The sequence below is a fragment of the Lagenorhynchus albirostris genome, chromosome 5, assembly GCF_949774975.1.
Source record: "Lagenorhynchus albirostris chromosome 5, mLagAlb1.1, whole genome shotgun sequence".
Lineage (NCBI taxonomy): Eukaryota > Metazoa > Chordata > Mammalia > Artiodactyla > Delphinidae > Lagenorhynchus > Lagenorhynchus albirostris.
This window is the reverse complement of record NC_083099.1, coordinates 52,679,364-52,689,893: the sequence shown is the minus strand read 5'-3', so window position 1 is coordinate 52,689,893 and position 10,530 is coordinate 52,679,364.

Sequence of the window (10,530 nt, the reverse complement as noted above, 5' to 3'; positions counted from 1 at the left end):
CAGAGATTACAGTTATTTCATAAGGCTCTTTCTTAATTAATCAGAAAACAACAGAATGATTTGTTTAAGAAAAAGTTTAAACCATTATAAACATGTAACTTTTTACATATAGAATAGCATTAACTACACTAACAAGTTATCGCAGTAACATTACTTTTGCAACTATATTCTATTTTTCACAAATATTAGTAATTATAGAGGTGTGACTTGAAAGTCTTAAGTTAATTACTAAAAGATAAAGTATCATTATTATTTGTTCATTTTTGGAAAACTTACTAGGGTGTAACTTTATTTCAGTAAATTTCATTCTGGGAGACCTTCAAGATGGCAGAGGAGTAAGACGTGGAGATCACCATCCTCCCCACAAATACATCAGAAATACATCTACATGTGGAACAACTCCTACAGAACACCTGCTGAATGCTGGAAGAAGACCTCAGACCTCTCAAAAGGCAAGAAACTCCCCACGTACCTGGGTAGGGCAAAAGAAAAAAGAAAAAACAGAGACAAAAGAATAGGGATGGGACCTGCACCAGTGGGAGGGAGCTGTGAAGGAGGAAAGGTTCCCACACACTAGGAAGCTCCTTCGCAGGCGGAGACTGCAGGTGGCGGAGGGGGGAAGCTTCTGAGCCGCGGAGGAGAGCGCAGCAACAGGGGTGCAGAAGGCAAAGCGGAGAGGATCGGTGCCGACCGGCACTCACCAGCCCGAGAGGCTTGTCTGCTCACCCACCGGGGCAGGCGGGGGTTGGGAGCTGAGGCTCCAGCTTTGGAGGTCAGATCCCAGGGAGAGGACTGGGGTTGGCTGCGTCAACACAACCTCAAGGGGTTAGTGCACCACGGCTAGCTGGGAGGGAGTCGAGGAAAAAGTCTGGAGCTGCTGAAGAGACAAGAGACTTTTTCTTCCGTCTTTGTTTCCTGGTGCACGAGGAGAGGGGATTAAGAGCGCTGCTTAAAGGAGCTCCAGAGACGGGTGCGAGCCGCGGCTATCAGTGCGGACCCCAGAGACGGGCATGAGAAGCTAAGGCTGCTGCTGCCGCCACCAAGAAGCCCATGTGCAAGCACAGATCACTATCCACACCTCCCCTCCCGGGAGCCTGCGCAGCCCACCACTGCCAGGGTCCCGTGATCCAGGGACAACTTCCCCTGGAGAACACACGGTGCACTTCAGGCTGTTGCAACATCACGCCAGCCTCTGCCGCCGCAGGCTCGCCCCGCATCCGAATCCCTCCCTCCCCCCGGCCTGAATGAGCCACAGCCCCTGAATCAGCTGCTCCTTTAACCCGGTCCTGTATGAGCGAAGAACAGACGCCCTCAGGCGACCTACACGCAGGGGCGGGGCCAAACCCAAAGCTGAACCCCGGGAGCTGTGCGAAGAAAGAAGAGAAAGGGAAATTTCTCCCAGCAGCCTCAAGAGCAGCGAATTAAATCTCCACAATCAATGTGATGTACCTTGCATCTGTGGAATACCTGAAAAGACAACAAATCATGCCAAAATTGAGACAGTGGACTTTGGGAGCAACTGTAGACTTGGGGTTTGCTGTATGCAACTGGCTGGTTTCTGGTTTTATGTTTATCTTAGTTTAGTATTTAGGGTTTATTATCATTGGTAGATGTGCTTATTGATTTGGCTGCTCTCTTTTTTTTTATATATATAGATTTTTTTTTCCTTTTTCTCTTTTTGTGAGTGTGTATGTGTATGCTTCTTTGGGTGATTTTGTCTGTATAGCTTTGCTTTTAACATTTGTCGTGGAGTTCAGCCTGTCCGTTATTTTTTTTGTTTTTGTTTTTGTTTTTTAATACTTTTTAGAGCTTGTTATCCTTGGTGGATTTCTGTTTTGGTTTGGTTGCTTTCTTCTTTCTTTCTTTCTTCTTTTTTTTTTAAATCACATTTTTCTATATTTAATACATTTTATTTTAATAACTTTATTTCTTTTTCTTTTCTTTCTTTCATTCTCTCTTTTTTTCCTCCCTTTTTTTCTGAGCCATGTGGCTGACAGGGTCTTGGTGCTCCAGTTGGGTGTCAGGCGTGGGAGAGCCAAGTTCAGGACATTGGTCCACCAGAGACCTCCCCGCTCCACATAATATCAAATGGCGAAAGCTCACCCAGATATCTCCATCTCAACGGTAAGACCCAGATCCACTCAACAACCAGCAAGCTACAGTGCTGGACACCCTATGCCAAACAACTAGCAAGACAGAAATATAACCCCACCCATTAGCAGAGAGTCTGCCTAAAATCATAATAAGGTCACAGACACCCCAAAACTCACCACTGGACGCGGTCCTGCCCACCAAAAAGGCAAAATCCAGCCTCATCCACCAGGACACAGGCACTAGTACCCTCCACCAGGAAGCCTACACAACCCATTGAACAAACTTTAGCCACTAGGGGCACACACGAAAAACAACGGGAAGTACGAACCTGCAGCCTGCGAAAAGGAGATGCCAAACACAGTATGTTAAGCAAAATGAGAAGACAGAGAAACACACAGCAGATGAAGGAGAAAGGTAAAAACCCACCAGACCAAACACATGAAGAGGAAATAGGCAGTCTACCTGAAAAAGAATTCAGACTAATGCTAGCAAAGATGATCCAAAATCTTGCAAACAGAATGGAGAAAATACAAGAAACGTCTAACAAGAAACTAGAAGAACTAAAGAGCAAATGAACAATGATAAACAACATAATAAATACAATTAAAAATTCTCTAGAAGGAATCAATAGCAGAATAACTGAGGCAGAAGAACGGATCAGTGACCTGGAAGATAAAATAGTGGAAATAACTACCACAGAGCAGATTAAAGAAAAAACAATGAAAAGAATTGGGGACAATCTCAGAGACCTCTAAGACAACATTAAATGCACCAACATTCAAATTATAGTGGTTCCAGAAGAAGAACAGAAAAAGAAAGAGACTGACAAAACATTGAAAGAGATTACAGTTGGAAACTTCCCTAACATGGGAAAGGAAATAGTCAATCAAGTCCAGGAAGCACAGAAAGTCCCATACAGGATAAATCCAAGGAATACACGCCAAGACACATATTAACCAAACTATCAAAAATTAAATACAAAGAAAAAATATTAAAAGCAGCAAGGGAAAAGCAACAAATAACATACAAGGGAATCCCCACAAGATTGACAGCTGATCTTTCGGCAGAAACTCTGCAAGCCAGAAGGGAGTGGCAGGACATGTTTAAAGTGATGAAAGGGAAAAACCTACAACCAAGATTACTCTACCCAGCAAGGATCTCATTCAGATTCAATGGAGAAATTAAAACCTTTCCAGACAAGCAAAAGTTAAGAGAATTCAGCACCACCAAACCAGATTTACAAAAAATGGTAAAGAAACTTCTCTAGGCAGGAAACACAAGAGAAGGAAAACACCTACAAAAACAAACACAAAACAGTTAAGAAAATGGTCATAGGAACATACATATTGATAATTACCTTAAATGTAAATGGATTAAATGCTTCAGCCTAAAGACACAGACTGGCTGAATGGATACAAAAAGAAGACAGGTATATATGCTGTCTACAAGAGATCCACTTCAGACCTAGAAACACACACAGACTGAAAGTAAGGGGATGGAAAAAGATAATCCATGCACATGGAAATCAAAAGAAAGCTGGAGTAGCAATACTCATATCAGACAAAATAGACTTTAAAATAAAGACAAGAGACAAAAAAGGACACTACATAATGATCAAAAGGATCAATCCAAGAAGAAGATATAACAATTATAAATATTTATGCCCACAACATAGGAGCACCTCAATACATAAGGCAAATGCTAACAGACATAAAAGAGGAAATCAACAGTAACACAATCATACTAGGGGACTTTAACACCCCACTTTCACCAATGAACAGATCATCCAAAATGAAAATAAATAAGGAATCAAAACCTTTAAATGACACATTTAAGAAGATGGACTTAATTGATATTTATAGGACATTCCATCCAAAAACAACAGAATTCACTTTCTTCTCAAGCACTCATGGAACATTCTCCAGGATAGATCATATCTTGGGTCACAAATCAAGTCTTGGTAAATTTAAGAATATTGAAATTGTATCAGGTATCTTCTCCAACCACAACACTATGAGACTAGATATCAATTACAGGAAAATATCTGTAAAAAATACAAACACATGGAGGCTAAACAATACACTACTGAATAACCAAGAGATAACTGAAGAAATCAAAGAGGAAATCAAAAAATACCTAGAAAAATATGAAAAGGAAAACACAATGACCCAAAACCTATGGGATGCAGCAAAAGCAGTTCTAAGGGGGAAGTTTATAACAATACAATCCTACCTCAAGAAACAAGAAACATCTCAAATAAACAACCTAAACTTACACCTAAAGCAATTAGAGAAAGAAGAACAAAAAAATTCCAAAATTAGCAGAAGGAAAGAAATCATAAAGATCAGATCAGAAAAAAATGAAAAAGGAATGAAGGAAACAATAGCAAATATCAATAAAACTAGAAGCTGGTTCTTTGAGAAGATAAACAAAAAAAGATAAGCCACACTCATCAAGACAAAAAGGGAGAAGGCTCAAATCAACAGAATTAGAAATGAAAAAGGAGAAGTTATAACTGACACTGGAGAAATACAAGGGGATCATGAGAGACTACTACAAGCAACTATATGCCAATAAAATGAACAACCTGGAAGAAATGGACAAATTCTTAGAAAAGCACAACCTTCCGAGACTGAACCAGGAAGAAATAGAAAATATAAACAGACCAATCACAAGCACTGAAATTGAGACTGTGATTAAAAATCTTCCAACAAACAAAAGCTCAGGACCAGATAGCTTCACAGGCAAATTCTATCAAACATTTAGAGAAGAGCTAACAGCTTTCCTTCTCAAACTCTTCCAAAATATAGCAGAGGGAGGAACACTCCCTACCTCATTCTACGAGGCCACCATCACCCTGATATCAAAACCAGACAAAGATGTCACAAAGAAAGAAAACTACAGGCCAATATCACTGAAGAACATAGATGCAAAACTCCTCAACAAAATACTAGCAAACAGAATCCAACAACACATTAAAAGGATCATACACCATGATCAAATGGGGTTTCTCCAAGAAGACAAGGATTCTTCAATATACACAAATCAATCAATATGATACACCATATTAACAAATTGAAGGAGAAAAACCATATGATCAGCTCAATAGGTTCAGAAAAAGCTTTCAACAAAATTCAACACCGATTTATGATAAAAACCCTCCAGAAAGTAGGCATAGAGGGAACTTATCTCAATGTAATAAAGGCCACATAGGAGAAACCCACAGCCAACATCATTATCAATGGTGAAAAACTGAAACCATTTCCTCTAAGATCAGGAACAAGACAAGGTTGTCCACTCTCACCACTATTATACACCACAGTTTTGGAAGTTTTAGCCACAGCAATCAGAGAAGAAAAAGAAATAAAAGGAATACAAATCAGAAAAGAAGTAAAGTTGTTACTGTTTGAAGATGACATGATACTCTACATAGAGAATCCTAAAGATGCTACCTGAAAACTACTAGAGCTAATCAATGAATTTGGTAAAGTAGCAGGATACAGAATTAATGCACACAAATCTTTTGCATTCCTATACTCTAATGATGAAACATCTGAATGGGAAATTAAGGAAACACTCCCATTTACCACTGCAACAAAAAGAATAAAATACCTAGGAATCAACCTACCTAAGGAGACAAAAAACCTGTATGCAGAAAACTATAAGACACTGATGAAAGAAATTAAAGATTATACAAACAGATGGAGAGATATACCATGTTCTTGGATTGGAAGAATCAGCATTGTGAAAATTACTATACTACCCAAAACAATCTACAGATTCAGTGCAATCCCTATCAAACTAACAAGGGCATTTTTCACAGAACTAGAACAAAAAATTTCACAATTTGTATGGAAGCACAAAAGCCCCCGAATAGCCAAATAAATCCTGAGAAAGAAAAATGCAGCTGGAGGAATCAGGCTCCCTGACTTCAGACTATACTACAAAGCTACAGTAATCAAGACAGTATGGTACTGGCACAAAAACAGAAAGATAGATCAGTGGAACAGGATAGAAAGCCCAGAGATAAACCCACGCACATATGGTCACCTTATTTTTGATAAAGGAGGCAAGAACATACAATGGAGAAAAGACAGCCTCTTCAATAAGTGTTGGTGGGAAAACTGGACAGCTACATGTAAAATAATGAAATTAGAACACTCCCTAACACCGTACACAAAAATAAACTCCAAATGGATTAAAGACCTGAACGTAATGCCAGACACTATAAAACTCTTAGAGGAAAACACAGGCATAACACTCTATGACATACATCACAGCAAGATCCTTTTTGACTCACCTCCTAGAGAAATGAAAATAAAAACAAAAATAAACAAATGGGATTTAATGAAACCTAAAAGCTTTGGCACAGCAAAGGAAACCATAAACGAGATGAAAATACAACCCTCAGAATGGAAGAAAATATTTGCAAACGAAGCAACTGACAAAGGATTAATCTCCAAAATTTACAAGCAGCTCATGTAGCTCAACATCAAAAAAACAAACAGCCCAATCCAAAAATGGGCAGAAGACCTAAATAGACATTTCTCCAAAGAAGATATACAGATTGCCAACAAACACATGAAAGGATGCTCAACATCACTAATCATTAGAGGAATGAAAATCAAAGTACAATGAGGTATCACCTCACACCAGTCAGAATGGCCATCATCAAAAACTCTACAAACAATAAATGCTGGAGAGGGTGTGGAGAAAAGGAAACCCTCTTGCACTGTTGGTGGGAATGCACATTGATACAGCCACTATGGAGAACTGTATGGAAGTTCCTTAGGAAACCAAAAATAGAACTACCATACGACCCAGCAATCCCACTACTGGGCATATACCCTGAGAAAACCAGAATTCAAAGAGTTACGTACCACAATGTTCATTGCAGCTCTAGCTACAATAGCCAGGACATGGAAGCAACCTAAGTGTCCATCGACAGATGAATGGGTAAAGAAGATGTGGCACATATATACAATGGAATACTACTCAGCCATAAAAAGAAACGAAATTGAGTTGTTTGTAGTGAGGTGGATGAACCTAGAGACTGTCATACAAAGTGAAGTAAGTCAGAAAGAGAAAAACAAATATCGTATGCTAACACATATATATGGAATCTAAAAAAAGAAAAAAAAATTGTTCTGAAGAAACTAGGGGCAGGACAGGAATAAAAATGCAGATGTCGAGAATGGACTTGAGGACATGAGGAGGGGGAAGGGTAAGCTGGGACAAAGTGAGAGAGTGGCATGTACTTCTATATATTACCAAATGTGAAATAGGTAGCTAGTGGGAAGTAGCCGCATAGCACAGAGAGATTAGCTCCGTGCTTTGTGATCACCTAGAGGGGTGGGATAGGGAGGGTGGGAGGGAGGGAGATGCAAGAGGGAGGAGATATGGGGTTATATGTATATGTATAGCTGATTCACTTTGTTATAAAGCAGAAACTAGCACTCCATTGTAAAGCAATTATACTCCAATAAAGATTTAAAAAAAAAAAAAGAGAAAAAAAATTTCATTCTGCACTTGATGTGAAAACTTTTTAAGTTTACATATAATATCAAAATATCAGAGACCATATTAACTTGCTATGTATAACTTCTACCATTTCATTAGGACATATAATAAAAAATATGTATATTTTATGTTTAAAGTAAGCACGGAATATTGTGGCTATCAGTATATGTATGTGTGTGTGTGTGTGTGTGTGTGTGTGTGTGTGTGTATATCAAACTACATCAGAATAACTTTTAAAATATTAGCAAAATGTTCTCATTTTTTTCTGTTCTTATAAATAACTTTGAACATTTCAGTTAAATGCTGCATATATATATGTGCAGATACTTTATATATACATATATGTATGTATCTAAATCTGTATCATCTATGTCTGTACCTATATGAACATATCTATATCTATAGATACATAGATAGTTTTAAGAAATTATTTGGAATTAATTTTTTAGGATGATGTAACATTCCACAGAATATACAGCATATTTCCCATGCAACAATCCCAGAACAGTTTGTTCAATCAGCTACTGATTCAGGTTTATTCTGTGTTCAAGTAAAAGAAAGATAATTCTTTTATCAAGTACTAAAGATCCTATCTCATACTAGCTGAGGGTGGTTTTAAGACTCCCAAAGATGACAAACCAAACCTGAAGGAAGATGATGAAGGGGGAGGAGGAGGAAAAGTGAGAGAGGAGGGGAAGAAAAACATATACACGGGACTATAAACTTCACTAGAGACCTGGCCTAGGTTAACCATATATTTTACTTCCTTTCCTTTGTTCTGGGTTTGAGGCTGACAGTGGCACTCTTTCTGCTGCTACTGGAAGAAATTTTATAAGGGAAAGGCAACCCGCCAAAGTACAGTAGAGACCAACATTCATAATTTTCAGAGGCAGGAGATCCGCCACCTCGTTAAAGGGAGCCCTGTGTTATCAGCCTGCTGGCATCCTGGCAGCTGTAGAGCACACAGCAGGCTTGTCCTCCTGACCATTAAGAAGATGCTGAGAAGCTGACTTAAGAATACTTCTTTGGGGACTGAAAAGGGAATGCACACATGAAAGTAGACTAGGAATTACTGCCCGATGGATAAAGAAAGTCATTATTTTATTATATAATACTCCTATTTAAAAACAGACCATTGGCAGTGGGAAAATCAGAGGGGAGGGGTGAGAGAGAGCGTTTTCTGGAAGAGACCATGTTGTGTCACTATCTGAGAGGAGCAGTACTCAAGGTTCAGATTCCTCAAGTGACAATTATTTCACTAAAGTTTCATGTTTATAATTTTTTCTTTCTGGAATTCAAGGTCTATATTTGAAGGTCAAAGCAGAGAAAACTGAATTCATTCTAAACATCTTTTCTGCAAATCAGCATTTATAGAACTTCGAAGCTCATTTTCCACAGTGGGGAATTCATCTCTACTTTTAACCCGATGGCCAACATTCAAAATGAACAGTGAAAACAACGTCTTCCTTGAAGTTTTGTTTCATTCTTCTGGGAAGGCCTGGTACTCTTGCTGGGAAAATACAGATTCTCAATTTGCAGTAGTTATCAATACAGCTTCTCAATATTTCTTTTACTTTGTATAGCTTAAATTCACATACTTAGAGACAGTATTTAAATATTTCATAGATCTTAATACTAGGAAGGATAATGGACCATTCATGGATTTCTACTGTGTGCTTATTGACTCTTTGGCTATCAAGGGTTTTGACTTCTCATTCCACGAAAAACTTCTCAGGCTACACGCTTGAAAGTAAGCTTTATATAGAACTGACAGATTTGTTTCCTCAATATAGCTGTCTTTTGTGAAATAAATACTAATCTCTGAGATACTGCGTTCTCGATGGAATTTACAATCCAACACTGTTCAATTATTCATGATGAGAGATCCATCAACCCAAAAGATTCTTGAGAAGACAGATAAAAACGAATTGCTATCTTATTTGGGTTAAAAACTCAGCATTGAATAAAAGTACCTAACACAGTATAAATAACAGATTTTTTAAAGTTGATAATCGAAAATACTAAGAACAAGACACTGCTGCCACAGTAATTAAATTCTCTGAGAGCTTGTGTCCCTGCGACATTTTTTATGTGTTTACATTCCAGGTAGGACTGTTTCTTTATTAGTAATAATAAAAGAGCAAAATATTAATTTTTAGTAAAAAATATTGAATAGAGGATAATTTGAAGAAGTCCAAGGGGGTTGGCAATATTAATAAATTCCTTCTATCCAAGGCACCATGCTACATACTGGCAGTTCCTCAAGGTTAACTCAAATACAATTTGCTAACTGAAGTTATTCTCTATTTGAAATATTTGATATAATTCCTAACTACAAATTTTATTCTTGAAATATTCTTTCTGGGTAAGGAACATAATTCCCTGTAGGGCTCACATATACATTTTCTATATAGGTCAAGATTTAAGGAGATAAAACAATGAATCATTCATAAAGACATTACAAAAAGGATAAAATAATAGAGAAGATAGGGGCGATGGTTTTCTTTGTTGGAGAAAAGGGAAAAAAGAGATAGTTTTAAAGTTTACGGTCAAATTTAAGAGATACCACCACTGGGCACACTAAGAAGCTAAGCATTTTCAAATTTATCTTACACTGTAATATAACCAGCATCCTGTCTCTGTGCTTAGTGACTGAGAATACAGTATTCTTTATTTTGTACATAATTATCTTAGTAGAAGGACTGCATGTTTCCCAAGTCCCTAAATTCTATGACATCTCCACAGTTCTCCTAAATATTTTACTTCTGGTGAGTTTCATATTAACCCCAAACACTTCTGCATGAATAATAAGATTTGAATTTCTGAAAGCTGGAATTCATTACCTTTTTTCTTGGGATGTCAATACTGCTAAAATTTGCAAACCTGCCTGCTTCAGCAAAGTTCAGGTTCATGATC